This window comes from Anabrus simplex, chromosome 5 (assembly GCF_040414725.1).
Source record: "Anabrus simplex isolate iqAnaSimp1 chromosome 5, ASM4041472v1, whole genome shotgun sequence".
Classification (NCBI taxonomy): Eukaryota; Metazoa; Arthropoda; class Insecta; order Orthoptera; family Tettigoniidae; genus Anabrus; species Anabrus simplex.
The window spans coordinates 24,706,376-24,724,546 of NC_090269.1; the positions used below are offsets into that span (position 1 = coordinate 24,706,376).

General features: G+C 42.2%; 1 protein-coding gene across 1 annotated transcript in view; it reads left to right on the forward strand.

Annotated features, from left to right (window-relative positions):
* Positions 1-18,171, forward strand: part of croc (crocodile) — a 402,739-nt gene that overhangs the window by 222,240 nt on the left and 162,328 nt on the right. The gene's annotated exons all lie outside the window — the stretch shown is intronic.

The window sequence follows — 18,171 nt, forward strand, 5'->3', positions numbered from 1 at the left end:
TGGTTCGAAAGGGATGAAAGTTGGGGAAAAAACAGAGACGGCACGGACGAATAATTGATGTTTATTTCAAACCGATATGCAGGTTACACAATGCGCACGGCATCGACTCAGCAGGATGTAGGACCACCGCGAGCGGCGATGCACGCAGAAACACGTCGAGGTACAGAGTCAATAAGAGTGCGGATGGTATCCTGAGGGATGGTTCTCCATTCTCTGTCAACCATTTGCCACAGTTGGTCGTCCGTACGAGGCTGGGGCAGAGTTTGCAAACGGCGTCCAATGAGATCCCACACGTGTTCGATTGGTGAGAGATCCGGAGAGTACGCTGGCCAGGGAAGCATCTGTACACCTCGTAGAGCCTGTTGGGAGATGCGAGCAGTGTGTGGGCGGGCATTATCCTGCTGAAACAGAGCATTGGGCAGCCCCTAAAGGTACGGGAGTGCCACCGGCCGCAGCACATGCTGCACGTAGCGGTGGGCATTTAACGTGCCTTGAATACGCACTAGAGGTGACGTGGAATCATACGCAATAGCGCCCCAAACCATGATGCCGCGTTGTCTAGCGGTAGGGCGCTCCACAGTTACTGCCGGATTTGACCTTTCTCCACGCCGACGCCACACTCGTCTGCGGTGAATATCACTGACAGAACAGAAGCGTGACTCATCGGAGAACACGACGTTCCGCCATTCCCTCATCCAAGTCGCTCTAGCCCGGCATCATGCCAGGCGTGCACGTCTATGCTGTGGAGTCAATGGTAGTCTTCTGAGCGGACGCCGGGAGTGCAGGCCTCCTTCAACCAATCGACAGGAAATTGTTCTGGTCGATATTGGAACAGCCAGGGTGTCTTGCACATGCTGAAGAATGCGGTTGTCGTGGCGTGCGGGGCTGCCACCGCTTGGCGGCGGATGCGCCGATCCTCGCGTGCTGACGTCACTCGGGCTGCGCCTGGACCCCTCGCACGTGCCACATGTCCCTGCGCCAACCATCTTCGCCACAGGCGCTGCACCGTGGACACATCCCTATGGGTATCGGCTGCGATTTGACGAAGCGACCAACCTGCCCTTCTCAGCCCGATGACCATACCCCTCGTAAAGTCGTCTGTCTGCTGGAAATGCCTCCGTTGACGGCGGCCTGGCATTCTTAGCTATACACGTGTCCTGTGGCACACGACAACACGTTCTACAATGACTGTCGGCTGAGAAATCACGGTACGAAGTGGGCCATTCGCCAACGCCGTGTCCCATTTATCGTTCGCTACGTGCGCAGCACAGCGGCGCATTTCACATCATGAGCATACCTCAGTGACGTCAGTCTACCCTGCAATTGGCATAAAGTTCTGACCACTCCTTCTTGGTGTTGCATTTGCTCTGTCAGTCAGTGTATCGATGGCTTTCTTTTAAAACCTCGTATGTCCAAATGTTCTTCCTACCCATTATATTCCTTAAGACTGTCACGCCTCCCGGACATATATTTATATGCATTCCATCAGAATAATTTTCGCTGTGTTCATTTTCCTTTGCTGATGTCTAAAGGAAAATGGACCTTACCGTACCGTATTGTAGGGATGTTGATTGCATGGCAAATTCACACACTCCTACAGTATAATGTATTTAAGGTTCATTTTCCTTTACAAATTGGCAGAGGAAAATGGCCATAACGAAAATTATTCTTTTGGACTGCATATAAATATGGGACTGGGAGGCGTGACCAGTCTTAAGGAATATAATGGATAGGAAGAGTACTCGGACTTACGAGGTTTTTAAAGAAAGCCATCGATATGCCTTATAACTGACAGTCATCCATAAATTTGTGTAACAAAATAAGAATCATATGGCAAAATGTTTGACGAGATGTTACCTAGCAACAGTACCTTGAGAGCTGCATAGGCCCTGGATCTCAATGTCACGGCCCTCCGTTAATACTTCACATCACAGCCTGCACCGTTGCTAGGTAAGATCGCGACACACAGATGATTGAAAGGCATATTTATGAGCATTTGATTTTCCCAGAGGAAAATATAACAACATTCTTAGCTTGTGTATAGCTTTGAACGTACGGGGTGGAGGAAGGTGATCATCACATTTCTAATAGTAACTATATTCCCAACATGCGTTCTAAGAAACGTAATTCTTCTTATTCATTTGTACATTTTTTGAAATTCCTGTATGACAGTAAAGTTCCACTCGTTGGCTGAATGGTCAGCGTTGAGGCCTTCGGTTCAGAGGGTCCCGGGTTCGATTCCCGGCCGGGTCGGGGATTTTAATCGCCTCTGATTAATACTTCTTGCCCGGAGACTGGGTGTTTGTGTTTGTCCCAACACTTTCCTCTTCATATTCAGACAACACACGACACTACCAACCACCACAGAAACACGCAATAGTGATTACATCCCTCCATACAGTGTTGGCGTCAGGAAGAGCACCTGGCCGTAAAACAGGGCTAAATGCACATGTGCGATACAGTTCGCACCTTCGACCCCACATGTGTGGGAAAATCGGTAGAAACAGAAGGGAAAAGAAGTGTATGACAATAAAGTAAGTCATAGTACATTAAGACCACACCTAAGAAAGTGCGTTATGTTTTCCCCACAAAACCAAACCAAAGCACATGCCACAACAGCCCCGAAGGACCATGACCTACCAAGTGACCGCTGTTCATCCCGAAGGCCTGCAGATTATGAGGTGTCCTGTGGTCAGAACGACGAATCTTCTCGGTCGTTATTCTTGGCTTCCTTGACGGAGCCGCTATCTCACCGTCAGATAGCTCCAGAATTGTAATCTCTATAGGGCGGATTTCTATGATCTGAAATGTGTGAAATACGTATTAACTTATGACCTAACATCATAAAAATATGACCTATAAAATTCAAAATATTACTTAATGAATAGCATTTAGATTACATGCAAAAACACTTTTATTAAAATTGCCACAGGCTACGATTGATATAGGGTTAAAATAGTTTAAATTCCTTGAAATCGTTAACCTAAAAATCAACTACACTTTGCATGTGCTGTGAGGAAGGGTATCAGGGGTATATTTTTGCCAATATCATGGACACTGAGCTATGATTCATCCGCTTCCCGTGCGCATTCCTCACTCTGGCAGTCTCTTTAGTGTCTGTTAGTTTCTTGGTGTGTAGTTAAATACTAAATGATTTTTAATTGCATAATCATGCCGGACTTCTATTTAATTAAAATACATGTGTAATATTGTTCCTTTGGTGAAACATTTATTGTATAGTATTGAATTAAGATCTCAAAAAATGTATTATTACCGCACATAAGTTGTTAAATTGTCAACCGTTACCTCTCTGCTGAAATTCGCTCAGAGAGCATCAGGAAACTTACCATTTTGTAGCTATATCTGACAAACCCGGGTATACTATTTGTTATATGTACATATTTTCTCCCTACTTTTAATTCCCAATCCCCGCTACTGGTAAATATCGACGTTGATGCGTCACATAATAATCTGCGAAATAAGACAACGATAAGACCGTCCAAGGTCAGATGTGGCTTCAGCGTGTTCAGGACCATTCCTAAACGTTATCGCAGGCTTTTATAAAATAAAAACAAGGTATTGTGTAACAAGGAACAGATAGAAACTGTGATAAAATAGGAAATACCCTGAAAGCTGTGTCGTAAAATGTTTTATGAGCCTCCACATACCCTTCTTCGTGACGAATCTTTCATCGATCTCTAAAACCTTTTAAGATAAATTGGCTTTCATATGCACAGTTATTTACAACTCATAATCTATTTTCTGTTAGTAACATTATGAATTGCTGAGGAGAAATCTGTTTCTTTTATCATTTCCATTTTATGATTCATGAAAACACAGAAGCCTTCCATATCAACCGGTGTCAAGTATACTCCGTAATACTCTAAAATTATGCCACGCAAAATGGTAATTTTGGCATCCTGTTGGGAATATATGCCCGGCCACGACGTGTAGGGGTAGCGTGCGTGCCCCATACTCGGAGGCTCTGGGCTCGATTCTCGGCCAGGTCAGGGATTTTTACCTGGATCTGAGGGTTGGTTTCGAGGTCCACTCAGCCTACGTGATTACTAGGAGTGGATTTCTATGACAAGTCATAATGTTTTCCTTGACGTTAATTAATAGATATAAAGGCTAGAGAGGTTGCTACTCTATACAATATCAAATCAGGCAAAACAACTATGAATTATGTCATTGATCACCCAGAAAAACCTATGAGATGGCTCCACCCAGCCAAGTTTCCTGGTACCGAAGACCCAAGAATAGCATTAAATGAATATATCCCATGGAAAATTTACACAGATGGAAGCAAAAGTGAAGAAGGAGTGGGAGCTGGCATAGCTATATACAGATGTCATGAATTAATAGATCAATTGTAATTTAAATTGCAAGACAACTGTTCGAATAATCAGGTGGAGCAATTAGCCATATTAAAATCTCTGGAATTCTTGGTAACTACTAGGACAGAGGATGATGAAGATAAGAAAGCAATTGTTTACACAGATAGTAAGGTAGCAATTGACTCTATTGCGGACTTCAGAAATCATAACCAACTGGTTGAGAATATAAGAACGACTACAGCTATTCCAAAAAGAAATAATTGGAGAATAAAATTTGAATGGGTTAAGGCACATATAGGAGTTGAAGGCAATGAACTGGCTGATAAAATTGCAAAGGAGGCTGCAAAATTAAGTGAAATCTGTTTCGATAGAATACCCATCTCTACATTAAAGAAAAATCTCAGAGAAGAATCAATTCATGAATGGTAGCAAAAATGGGAACAAACTTCAAAAGGCACGCTTACAAAGGAATTCCTTCCAACAGTTGCAGGCAGATTAAAATCCAATATCAACTTGACACCAAATATGACTACAATACTGACTGGACATGGAAATATTGCTTCGTACTTATGCAGACTTAAAATTATACGTAACTCCGAGTGTTCGTGTAACAGTAGCCCTCAGACAATAGATCATATAATTTTCGAGTGCAGTGAAGTGAAAAATATTAGGCAATTCTTGATAAATAGTGTTAATAGAGGTAAAAATTAAATGTCGTATGGCTTTTGGTGCAGGGATATCCCAGGACGGGTTCGGCTCGCCAGGTGCAGGTCTTTCTATGTGACTCCCGTAGGTGACCTGCGCGTCGTGATGAGGATGAAATGATGATGAAGACAACACATACACCCAGCCCCCGTGCCATTGGAATTAACCAATTAAGGTTAAAATCCTCGAACCGGCCGGGAATCGAACCCGGGACCCTCTGAACCGAAGGCCAGTACGCTGACCGTTCAGCCAACGAGTCGGACTTAATAGAGGTGATAATTGGCCAATGTAGAAATATGTGATATTAAAAAAGTATTTAAATGAATTTTCCAAATTTGTTAATGCTTTGGATTTTCAAGCTCTCGGGAAAAAGGAAGACTGATATTGACTGATATTGGTAAGATTAACAGTCATCTAGAAATTTAATTATTCAAATGTAATTTATGTTTGTGCATTTGTAAGGAAATGTATTGTAAGTGCATGTAGTACTACTCATGTAGTAGAGCATGCAGAGAGGATGTACAGTAAATGAAAAAAAAAGTTAATTAGTCTTGGATGTTCAACACAATACGTTGCAGTAAAAGTATCACTTCGCACAATTAATAATTGAAAATTAATTAATAATTAATTAATAATTGGAAAATAAACAGCCCTTTTCGTTGAAACTATTAAGTCAAAGAAAAATATTTAGACTACCTAACTTAACTGTTTCTCAAAATAATCAGTCACGGTTTTCTGCTTTTGTGCCAAGAAACAACTTTTCTTTATTTTGATTTTCAAGTTTCTCAAAACAAGTTTTTCGGTGATGAGAGCATCATCCTGGCCGTCGATGTACTCCAGCAGTGACTCGACATTTCCCCATGCAGCCCCATGCGTAACTGTTTGTTATTAGTGTAACTGGTATACTCGTGCACTTTTAGTGTCTTTGATATCGCGGTTAAGCTGCAACGCGGTTGATCTGATTACGGTAAATCGAGAGTTGAGTTGCCCGTGGCCTTAATTACGGTACAAACCCAGCATTTGCTTGCTGAGAAAATGGGGAAGCCACAGGCCTGCTGACAGTGTGGTTCGAACCCACTGTCTCCCAAATGCAAGCTCATAGCTGCGCGACCCTCATCGCACGGCCAAGCTCTTTTCAGGCACACCCCCAACAGACTGAGCTGCATGTACCATTTTCACCACATACCAGCCATTCTTCAATCTCTGGTGGTGCCGGGAATCGAACCAGGGCGTCCGAGGTCGGGGTTCAAACCCACCATGTAACTCGAACAGCGCAGCTCTGCCGCTAGCTAAGAATTAGAGTACTGATTGCAGAATAATAGGCCATTGGGATACTCTTCTCTAACCTTATATCTTGAGTTCCTATTCCCACTATGATTTTTAAAACACACACACGAGTTAATCAAGAAGGACCCGAGGTGTCAGGTGATTATAGAGATAGGATTTTTAGCAGTAATAGGTTAGAATGTGAACTTGCTGAAGAGAGGAACAAGAGTGTCCTCTACCTGCACCCCCTGTGACTGTGGGCGGTAGAATAACACCCACGGAATCCCCTGCCTGTCGTAAGAGGCGACTAAAAGGGGCCCCAGTTGTTCTGAACTTCGGAGCGTGGGTTGGCGACTACGGGGCCCTTAGCTGAGTCTTGGCATTGCTTCCACTTACTTGTGCCAGGCACCTCACTTTCATCTACCACATCCGACATTCGTTGGTCAACTCTTATTCTTTTCCGACCCCGACGGTATTGGAGCATTCGAGGCGTAGGGAGTCTTTCATTTTCGCGCCCTTCGTGGCCTTTGTCTTTCTTTGGCCAATACCTTCATTTTTCGAAGTGTCGGATCCCTTCCAATTTTTTCCTCTCTGATTAGTGTTATATAGAGGATGGCTGCCCAGTTGTACTTCCTCTTAAAACTATGTTCACCTCCACCAATACTGCTCTACCTGAGTGGCTCAGACGGTGGTGTAGCTCAACTTGGCAGGTTCGATCCGTGCTCAGTCCGGTGGTATTTGAAGTTGCTCAGATATGTCAGCCTCGTGTCGGTAGATCTATTAGCTGTAGAAGAACTCCAGCGGGACTAAATTCCGACACATAGGCGTCTCTGAAAACCGTCAAAGTAGTTAGTGGGATGCAAAGCCAATAACTTTAGTGTATTATTACTATTATTCTACCTGCACAATACCGGGCGAGTTGGCCGTGCGGTTAGGGGCGTGCAGCTGTGAGCTCGCATCCGGGAGATAGTGGGTTCGAACCCCACTGTCGGCAGCCCTGAAGGTGGTTTTCCGTGGTTTCCCATTTTCAAACCATGCAAATGCTAGGGGCTGAACCTTAATTAAGGCCGCGGCCGCTTTCTTCCCATTCCTAGGCCTTTCCTGTCCCATCGTCACAGTAAGACCTATCTGTGTCGGTGCGACGTAAAGCAAATAGCAAGAAAAAAAAACTACCTGCACAATGGCTATGCATTGATTTTGCATAAACATCAGGAGTACTGCCCTTCAGTACCCCTAGAGAAGTAATTAAAAAAGTGTGGTCCGCGGATTCCTGGGGGGCCGTGACGATAATCCAAGGGGTCCGCAATAATAATACAAGTTGTAAGTAACTTATTTAAAGAACGAAATTTTATTGTATACACACAATTCATAGATCATTATTCTAAATTTAGGAACATATGTCTTCACTGTTGTACAACTTACATACAGTATATGCAATTTTTGACCGATAAGTTGTAGAAGTTGACATTATCTTGTGAAATGAAATGTCGTATGGCTTTTAGTGCCGGGATATCCCAGGACGGGTTCGGCTGGCCAGGTGCAGGTCTTTCTATTTGACGCTCGTAGGCGACCTCGCGTCGTGATGAGGATGAAATGATGATGAAGACAACACATACACCCAGCCCCCGTGCCAATGGAATTAACCAATTAAGGTTAAAATCCCCGACCCGGCCGGGAATCGAACCCGGAAACCTCTGAACCGAAGGCCAGTACGCTGACCGTTCAGCCAACGAGTCGGACATTATCTTGTGAAGATCTTGTATCACAACTCAATTCTCAAATCGACTTTTGTATCCATGACATCCCCTATACCCTAGAATTTCTAGAAAGGAATTATTGAGTTTAATGCCTTTTTTTCATGACAGCATATCTGTGTGAGCGTACCTTTTCTGCTTCACACAAATAAAAACGAAGTGTAGAAACGGAACTAATGTTGAGGCTGAACTCCGGTTCGGGTGACTAGGATTATAAAACGCTTAGTTTTTGGAAAACAACACCATCTGTTCCATTGATCCAACAACTGTATCAAGTGAGTTTTCTCAAATAAGTTTACACATCCAGACTGTTATAATTACTAGCCAAGTGTCACAATGTTTTATAAATTCTTTGCATATCGATGGCTTTCTTTTAAAACCTCGTATGTCCAAATATTCTTCCTACCCATTATATTCCTTAGTACTGGTCACGCCTCCCGGACATATATTTATTTGCAGTCCATCAGAATAACTTTCGCTTTGTTCATTTTCCTTTGCTAATGTCTAAAGGAAAATGGACCTTACCGTACCGTATTGTAGGGATGTTGATCGCATGGCAAATTCACACACTCCTACAGTATAATGTATTTAAGGTTCATTTTCCTTTATACACCGGCAGAGGAAAATGACCACAACGAAAATTATTCTTTTGGACTGCATATAAATATGGGACTGGGAGGCGTGACCAGTCTGAAGGGATATAATGGATAGGAATAGTATTCGGACTTACGAGGTTTTTAAAGAAAGCCATCGATATATAAAATATCTTTGTGTAAATGAACTTACATTTAAATTTAAAGAAAAGTAAATATTAGTCCTAAATTATATGAATGCAATCAAACATGGTATCATAAAAAAATTCTGGATTTGTTCAATGAAATCAGTATTATGGTCTGTGGCTACGGGGTCCTTGAACACGAATGCGATATACTAAATGAGCCTCAGACACAAACATTTTGGGAAACCCTACCCTAGAGTTTATGTTACACTCGCTACATTGTGGAAGTGAGGGCTAGCTGACACTTCCTAACACCAAATTAATTTGCATTCTACCCGTTACTGCCTAAAAATCTTAAGTCTAGATTGACTGGCATACAATGATAATATCAACAGTAGATATTATAAGCATACTCAGTTCCCAAGGAGGCTGCGAAGTCTTACATTTCTGCCATAAAGGCAAGCGAAGAACGCGCAAATGAGCTCTATTTTCTCTGCAAACAATGACAAGCTCGGACAGCCTCCCCGGGGCCTTCTCCACAAACACAGCGACATCGCGGGGGCTGGCTTTGAGATAAGCTAGCTTCATAATACAAAAAATTTTCCATTTTTACTTGTAGTCTATCACTTCTCTTTTTACGTGGGGAACACCTCCGGTGGTACACACGTGTATGCGTTCTGTTATTGAAGACAAACAAATTCTAAGGCTACCTGTCCATGTGATGGGGTTGTTAATTGAAAATAAGTAAGGGCTGTGTTTTCTTTCCTTCCAGGCTTCACAGACTATGCTCTGTATTTATTTTCTCTTCAATCACAGCCCATGGTTTGATAGAAAAGACAATAGTTAGAGGTACGAAGTAAATATAACTTAATCATTTTTATAACTCATCATTTTGCTAACAGGTAAGCCGTACAAATGTCACTGTCATTTGTAAGAGAAATATCAAAGAAGGGAAATACTGTGAATAAAATATAAAATGTCAGTCAACCAGTGACGGTGGGTGATTAGTCTGAGGGTTCACTGCTTTGGAAAATAACGTGTTCAGAGATATTGTCAGACTAGCTGTAGTACCCTATAACACATAGCATGTGCCAAGCTACTTTCCACCAATACTGTATACAGCCATGCTGTTTTACTCGCGACGCAGGTGTAATCCCATCTATCGGAAATGAGAGGCAGCAGAAGTGACAAATCACATCACAACCATGCTCAATGTAATGTTATTATTGGCCAGGTGGTGATGATTATTGTTATAAGAGGAAGTACAACTAGGCAACCATCCTCTACATAACACTAATCAGATATAAAAAAGGTAGAGATCTAACAATTCGAAAAATGAAGTTATCGACCAAAGAAAGACAAGGGCCATGAAGGGCGTGAGAATGAAAGAGTCCATAGGATTCACAAACCTAATGCCGATGGGGTGGGAAAAGAACAAGAGTTGACCAAGGGAGGTCGGATTGGATGAAAGTGGGGAGCGTGGCACAAGTAAGTGGAAGCAATTCCAGGACTCATCTAAGGACCCTGTGGTCGCCAACCCACGCTCCCGAGTTCAGAGCACTTGGGGCACCTTTTAGTCGCCTCTTACGACAGGCAGGGGTTATTCTACCGCCCCTACCCACAGGGAATATATTGATGATCAGCTTTATGAGCTTCCGAAAGCGTAGGCCTTCATATTTAATTTTGTTCTGACTGTGTGATATTACAGTAGAGCGGAACTCTTCCTTCATTCATGATTCCCTCTAGTCTTATTCTTCAAGCAATCGTTCCTCATTTACTGTAATCATCTTCACAATTGTCCTTGTCGATATGGACCGATGACCACGCAGTTTCACACCTTAAGATAATCATGAAAAGAACCATCGCCAATTAACACGATTGAACGATATTTCCATGTTCGCAATGTTCGGCGGTAATATGGACTGAAGCAACAAAAGTCTAAATTTATGAACTGTATTATGGTAAAAGTTAATAATGTCCGGATCTTGTACTCTCTATAACTGTTGTTATATCAATACTTTTCGATAGAACTAATAACAAATTAAAAAGTAATTTTGGTACCTTCCCTTAAATTACCATTTTAGATATCGTGAATAAAATTATTTACAGCCTAGAGTGTAGTACCTTATTCCCAGAACCATATTTCATTCAATTATGTTCACCCCGGTTCGGTCTTTATTATGGACTTAGCAATAAACATCGAAATTCATGAATATCACTGGTACTATAGCCGGACGGAAGAAACGTATAAGACATCAATGATCGGAAATTTAATTCTAGATAACTTCAGTTATGTAGCATTTATCGATAGGACCATATCGATAGGACCAATAATAACAAAAATATTTGAGAATTAAATTTTAGCCCTTCCTCTAAACTACCATTTCACTCAGAGTGAATAAAATTATTTACCCTATGGCCTAGATTGTAGTGACTCATTTCCCTACTTTGCATACCGATTTTCATTAAATTCTCTTCGGTCATTTTTCTCGTGATGCGCGTACATACAGACAGACAGACAGACAGACAGACAGACAGACAGACAGACAGACAGACAGACAGACAGACAGACAGACAGACAGACAGACAGACAGACAGACAGACAGACAGACAGACAGACAGACAGACAGAGATAACGAAAAATTAAAAAGTGTTCTTGTTCTTGTTACTATTGACACGGCCCATACAGAAATATCATTCTTTTTAAATTCTGAGCAATGTACAGGCAATGCACAAATTTATTGTCACTTGATGTTTACATGTATAGAAAATAGTGATATCGCTTGATTAGTAACAGCTCGAAGAAATTACCGAAACAACGAGTAAGGAAAGAGAGAAGGGATATGAGGTGCAATTACTTTAAGCTGGTCTATTTTCCTCTGATTTTGAAGATTTCGCTTGTGTAGGAGGTAATTGCTTTAAGAATGTGTTAGGCAGACTACTGTTATTTATGACTTGATGTATTTTGCTGCTGACTTTCCGTGAAACAGATATTACTAATTAAAAGTTTCAGTAATCACACAAACGTAGTTTATGTACGCCTATTGATGCTAAACAAAACTTTCTGGTTTATTGAGGTTAATTACACGAGAACTAAAAAATCGTGAAACAAAATCTCTTTAAAACCTACCACATACGGCAAATTTTAACCGTGCGCTCTGAGACAGTGCTTCGGCTAATTTTTAGGCTGCTGGTATCAATCGCTGGTCCACTCGACATCGAAAACCACGCTCCTCATCACCCCTCCCCTTGCGCACCCTCCGTACGTCCCACAGCTCCGCGCCAACGGTTCTGGAATTGAACCTCTTAGTTGGTTCCGGAGAGTAACCGAGTCAAAATTATCTCTACGTGCGCGAATATACAGAGCTAATTAAAGGAATAGGCTCTTGATAAACTATTTTACTAAGGCTTATCTACTTCCAAGGTGTTCGCTGAACCACTGAACCACTGAAATGAAAATGGCGTATGGCTTTTAGTGCCGCGAGTGTCCGAGGACAAGTTCGGCTCGCCATATACAGGTCTTTAGATTTGACTCCCGTAGGCTACCTGCGCGTCGTGATGAGGATACAATTATGATGAAGACGACACATACACCCAGCCCCCGTATCAGCGAAATTAACTAATGATGATTAAAATTCCCGACCCTGCCGGGAATCGAGACCGGGACCCCTATGACCAAAGGCCAGCCCGCTAATCATTTAGCCATGGAGCCGGATGCTGAACCACTGAAATGTCGTATGGCTTTTAGTGCCGGGATATCCCAGGACGGGTTCGGCTCGCCAGCTGCAGGTCTTTCTAGTTGACTCCCGTAGGCGACCTGCGCGTCGTGATGAGGATGAAATGATGATGAAGACAACACATACACCCAGCCCCCGTGCCGTTGGAATTAACCAATTAATGTTAAAATCCCCGACCCGGCCGGGAATCGAACCCGGGACCCTCTGAACCGAAGGCCAGTACGCTGACAATTCAGCCAACGAGTCGGACGCTGATCCACTGAACTTATAGAACGTCTCGCGCCTGCAGTCAGCCTTGTTGCGTTTAGGGTTGCCGTTCAGTAATTTATGTGTCGTCACTGGGGAAATGTCCAATAGGTTGGAATGCAAACGTCTTTAACCAAGGCGCAAGTGTCATCCAGCCGCTCTACAGGTATGCCGGCGAGTTGCATACATTTTATGGGTTCTGATAGTTCAGATCGCTAATATTTATGGAAATCTCAATGCAGAACCTTTCTGCGGGTAGAAGACGCTTGCGCTTTGGTTAAATACGTTTGCACATTAACCTATTAGTGCCCTTCCCTAATCATTACACCGGCTTTCCACTCGTTTAGTCTTGATTCGATTCCCGGTTCTTCCATGAATCTGACACTACTCTGAGAAACAGGATCGGCATTCGTTCAGCTGCAGATGAGAAAATTTAGGACAGAGGACACTAGGCAATCACAGAAGTAGTTTTTCCACTTCAACTTCAGACAAATGCTGGTATGGTGTCAGAAAGGAACTCGCGCAATGAACAGACATTTTTTTTTTAATTCTGAAAACATTTCTTTGCAGTCAACACGTAAAATTAAGCAATTTCTACAATTGTGTCGAAAGTTGAAGGGCTAATGGCCCCGGAAAGGTTACAAATTTTGATTGTTGGATAGCTCTATCAAATTAAAGAATAAATTTCGAAAAACACTTCCGGCCTAAATGCAGTTTCGGAAAAAAGCCTAAAATCGCTTTTTTTTACTCGTTTTCTTTTTATTCAAATTCAAATTCTTTCTGTAATGTGTTCCGTGGTTCAATACCCTAAGGGGTCTTTTGATTTTTGAAGAATCTCCACACCGAATGTAGTTATAAGGACTTAAGTGAAACACTGAATTGAATCACATTAGCGATTGTAGTGGTAGAAAAGGAAAACTGCTCATCTAATCGACCGGACAACGATGATCAAGAAAAGGATTGCAATTTTTAGAATAAATAATGAAAATATGCTCATACTTTATTTTATTTACCTAGAATTCATAGCTCATATCCCTAGGATGTTTCCAACATTGAGTTGCTTGCTTAAAGTATTTTTTTAAACATTTGCTTTACTTCGCACTGACACAGATAGATCTTACGGCGACGATGGGATTGGAAAGGTCTAGGAAAGGGAAGGAAGCGGCCGTGGCCTTAATTAAGGTACAGCCCCAGCATTTGCCTGGTGTAAAAATGGGAAACCACGGGTTAGAACCCACTATCTCCCGATTACTGGATACTGGCCTCACTTAAGCGACTGCAGCTATGAGCTCGGTGTGAATATAGGAAAACTCGCAAAACCATCTTCAGGGCTGCCGACAGTGGGGCTCTAACCCACTATCACTCGGGTGCAAACAAGCAGGTGTGCGCGCCTAACCGCACGGCCAACTCGCCCGGCATGAACAGATGTAAAACATTAATGTTGCACATTATTGAAATGTATAGCTGTAGCCTTAAGAGGTTATTTGTCTACCGCTTAGTCCCGTTTCTTGATACGCTATCAGGGATGTGGTGAGATGTAAATGGCAGATATTTATGGCCGGATGCCCTTCCTGACACCAACCTCAGTTCAAATGAATGATGGTGAATGAAACTGGGTAAACCAAGCTCGATAGATTCAGTTGTTTAAGTGCGGCCAGTATCGAGTAATCGGTGGATAGTGGGTTGGATCCCCACTGTCGGCAGCCCTGAAGATGGTTTTCCGTGGTTCCCCAATTTCACACCAGGAAAATGCTAGGGCTGTACCTTAATTAAGGCCACGGCTGCTTCCTTCCAGTTCCTATGCCTTTCCTCTCCCATCGTCGCCAGAAGACCTATCTGTGTCAGTGCGACGTAAATCAAATAGCAAAAAAAAAAAAAAAAGAAAAAAAAAAGAAAAGAAAAGAAAGTGGGTAAGGAAGTGAAGGAATCGGATGTGACGAGCGAATTAGAACTGTCCTGGCATTTTCCTGGAAGTGAAGATGGGAAAGCAGAGAAAACCATTATTTTGTAACGAAATTTGAAAAGTGGCACGAGGGCTGGAACCGGCTCCATTCAGCCTCGGGAGAGGGGTTCAATTCCCACCTCAGTCATACTCGAAGTGGTTTTCAGTGGTTTCCCACTTCTCCTCCAGGCAAATGCCGGGCTGGTACTTAACTTAAGGACACGGCCGCTTGCTTCCCGCTTCCTTGCCTATCCCTTTTAACCTTCTCACCCCTTCACAAGGCCCCTATTCAACATAGCAGGTGAAGCCACCTGGGTGAGGTACTGGTCCTCCTTCCAAGTTTCATCCACCGATCCAAAGTCTTACGCTCCAGAATACTGCCCTTGAGGCGGTAGAGGTGAGATCCCTCGCTGAGTCCGAGGGAAAACCAACCCTTTAGGTTAAGCGGATTAAGAAAGAAAGAAATGCAAAATTATTTGAAATTCACAAACTAGAATATTTATGATGTGAAAAGATAATTTAGGAAGTTACAAAGTATGATGCTCAGTCTAACTTATTGCCTCTAAGCTAAAAAACAAAAACAAAAAAACTAGCGCTAAATGGAGTATTATATTTTCCCTTGCACACTTTCTTATTATTGCAGCCCCATGCGAAAAGAATGTCAATGAACTCCTTAAGACTGGCTATCTCTAAATTAACATATAATTGTAATTTTTCAGGTGATTGTATTTCAGCCAAATTACCTCCTCCTTATCGATGGCTTTCTTTTAAAACCTCATAAGTCTAAATGTTCTTCCTACCCATTATATTCCTTACGACTGGTCACGCTTTCCGGTCGTGTATTTATACGCAGTCCATCAGAATAATTTTCGCTGTGTTCCTTTTCCTATGCTAAGGTGTAAAGGAAAATGGACCTTGCCGTACCGTATTGTGGGGATGTTGTTCGCATGGCGAATTTACACACTCGTACATTATAATGTATTTAGGGTTCATTTTCCTTTACACATCAGCATAGGAAAATGACCATAACGAAAATCATTCTGATGGACTGCCTATCCATATGTGGGCGGTAGGCGTAACCACAGTTAAGGAAAATAATGGATAAGAACAGCATTGTCAGATATGGGCATTAGAACTAGGCCTTCGAACTGGATTTTGGGGGTACACCAACCAATAAGTTTAAATACCACTGGACTAGACCATCAAAGCCCAGGTTAGGCAAGGCACTAGCTTTGCTTTGCATCCACACAGCACTGTAGACCTGTGAAGTTAATAACTCAAGTTTAGATTTAGAAATACGAAGTGTACGGTAGAAGATTAATCCCTTAGTATTATCTGACATGACAAGTGTATGGTAATAATTTAATAAGACAATTGATGAATGTTAGAGTGTGAAGAAGACATCTTATTAATGTCCTTAATGACAAGTGACAGAGCTGTATTAGTGCAGCTTCTTAATGAAGCAGGACTGTTCCGACTTCCTGACAGGCACATAATAATAAAAACGGTTCCAAACTGTAAATTCTTGGGGAGTAAGACAAAAGGGAGAAGAGAAGGAGTGGAGATGGGTTCCAGATTTGTTTACGTTGAGAAGCTGTCGGGTGTGGGGGGGAGCCTGCCAAGATTTCCCATCCGGCGGTGCTAGACCGCACGGCGTGCTGTACCCTTCACAAGGTTACCACACTCTGGATATTGCCTATATTCCAAATTGTGTCCTGGTACCATTTGGGGCACCACTGTATGTTCATAGCTAATTGATTTATATTCAAACGTCGGTTTCTCGTCTAGTTGCTCCTCTTTTTTAAACTGCCATGTAGCCGGAGTGACTATCTTCTTTCTTTGATAACTGTAAACGAAGAAGAGTGAATCCCTTCCTACTCCGAAAATTTGTGATAGAAAATATCAATTTACGACGAAACTTTACAGGTTTTTTCGTTGCATACTTTTCCATTTTATAGTATGTTTTTCTATCACTTTCACCCGTTTCTTGATACAGGGTCGGGGATGAGGTGAGATGAAATAATAATAATAATAATAATAATAATAATAATAATAATAATAATAATAATAATAATAATAATAATAATTTTACGTCCATCTAACTACTTATACGGTGCCAGAATTTAGTCCCGCAGGAGTTCCTTTACGTGCCATTAAATACACCATGAGGCTATTTGAGCACCTTCAAAATCCACGGGACTGAGCCTGGATAGAACCTGCCATGCCGGGGGGAGAAGGCCAGTACATCAGCCACTCAGCACTACAGATGAAATTATACAGCATGCTTTTACAGTCGGATGCCCTTCCTGACGCCAACCTCAGTTGGCGATCTAATAAATATGATGCTGAATGAAATTGGGTGAGGAGGGGGAAGTAATCGGCTGTTGCCTATGGATAGGAACTGTCCCAGCATTTGCGTGCAAGTGAAAATGGGAAACCACAGAACATTCTTAGGACAGTCGATGCTGGGGTTCGAACCCATGCGTCTCCCGAATGCAGAACTTGGTTCCATGTCCGTTGCGCGTTAACACTCTGATCGCACTTTTTAGTATAACTAGAAAATAATTCCCGTTCTTCGCACGGAGCTTTTTGTTAATAAAAGCTTATTTTCTCTGTAACAATGTTATTTTTATGTCCCACTAAGTACTCTTGACAATTTTGAGAGACGCCGAGATGCCGTAATTTTCTCCCATAGGAGTTCTTTTACGTGCCAGTAAATCTAAGACACGAAGCTGACGTATTTGAACACCTTCAAATACCACCGGACTGAGCCAAAATTGAACCTGCCAAGTTGGGGTCAGAAGGCCAGCGCGTCAACCGTCTGAGCCACTCAGCTGGGCATAATTTTCTCTGTTGTTCATAAGAAAGAATATTAGAAAAATATCTTCTTTGGTTCTTGGGATGTTCAGAGGAAAACCAAGGGAAGGTGCTTATGATTTCATTCTCTTCATCAGTTGGAAGATAAGTGGTTTACTAAACCAACTCCAATCTCTTAGATAAACTCGCCTACGCTGCATAGTATTAAATAAGAAAGCAGAGAGAAAATGCAACTACCGTTTTCTCTGACAGCCTTCACATTGTAAAGAACCGTAAACTTGTCAATAAATGTACATTCCACAGGCTTACTTAAATTACGGAGGATCAGATTTTTGAGAATGTAAAAATGAATTTTCACTTCCAACTAATAGAACAAACCACGAAGCAGAATTGCCAGCCACTTCATTTCAGATATGACCTGCCCTCCACAACAGAGACAAAAACACCGCCAAATATATGAATACTACTAAGCGGCATGAAAGTCACAGTAGTCTCTGACCTATCGCTCCAAAAAACGTTGTCCTATTTTTCATGTCTTTACTCCTTTATTCTTACCTTTTAGGGGTAAGTACTTCGTGGTTAACATGCGTAATGAAAGATCTTCATTGGTGTAGTCAAATTCACGGGGTTGTACATAAAGGTTACAGAT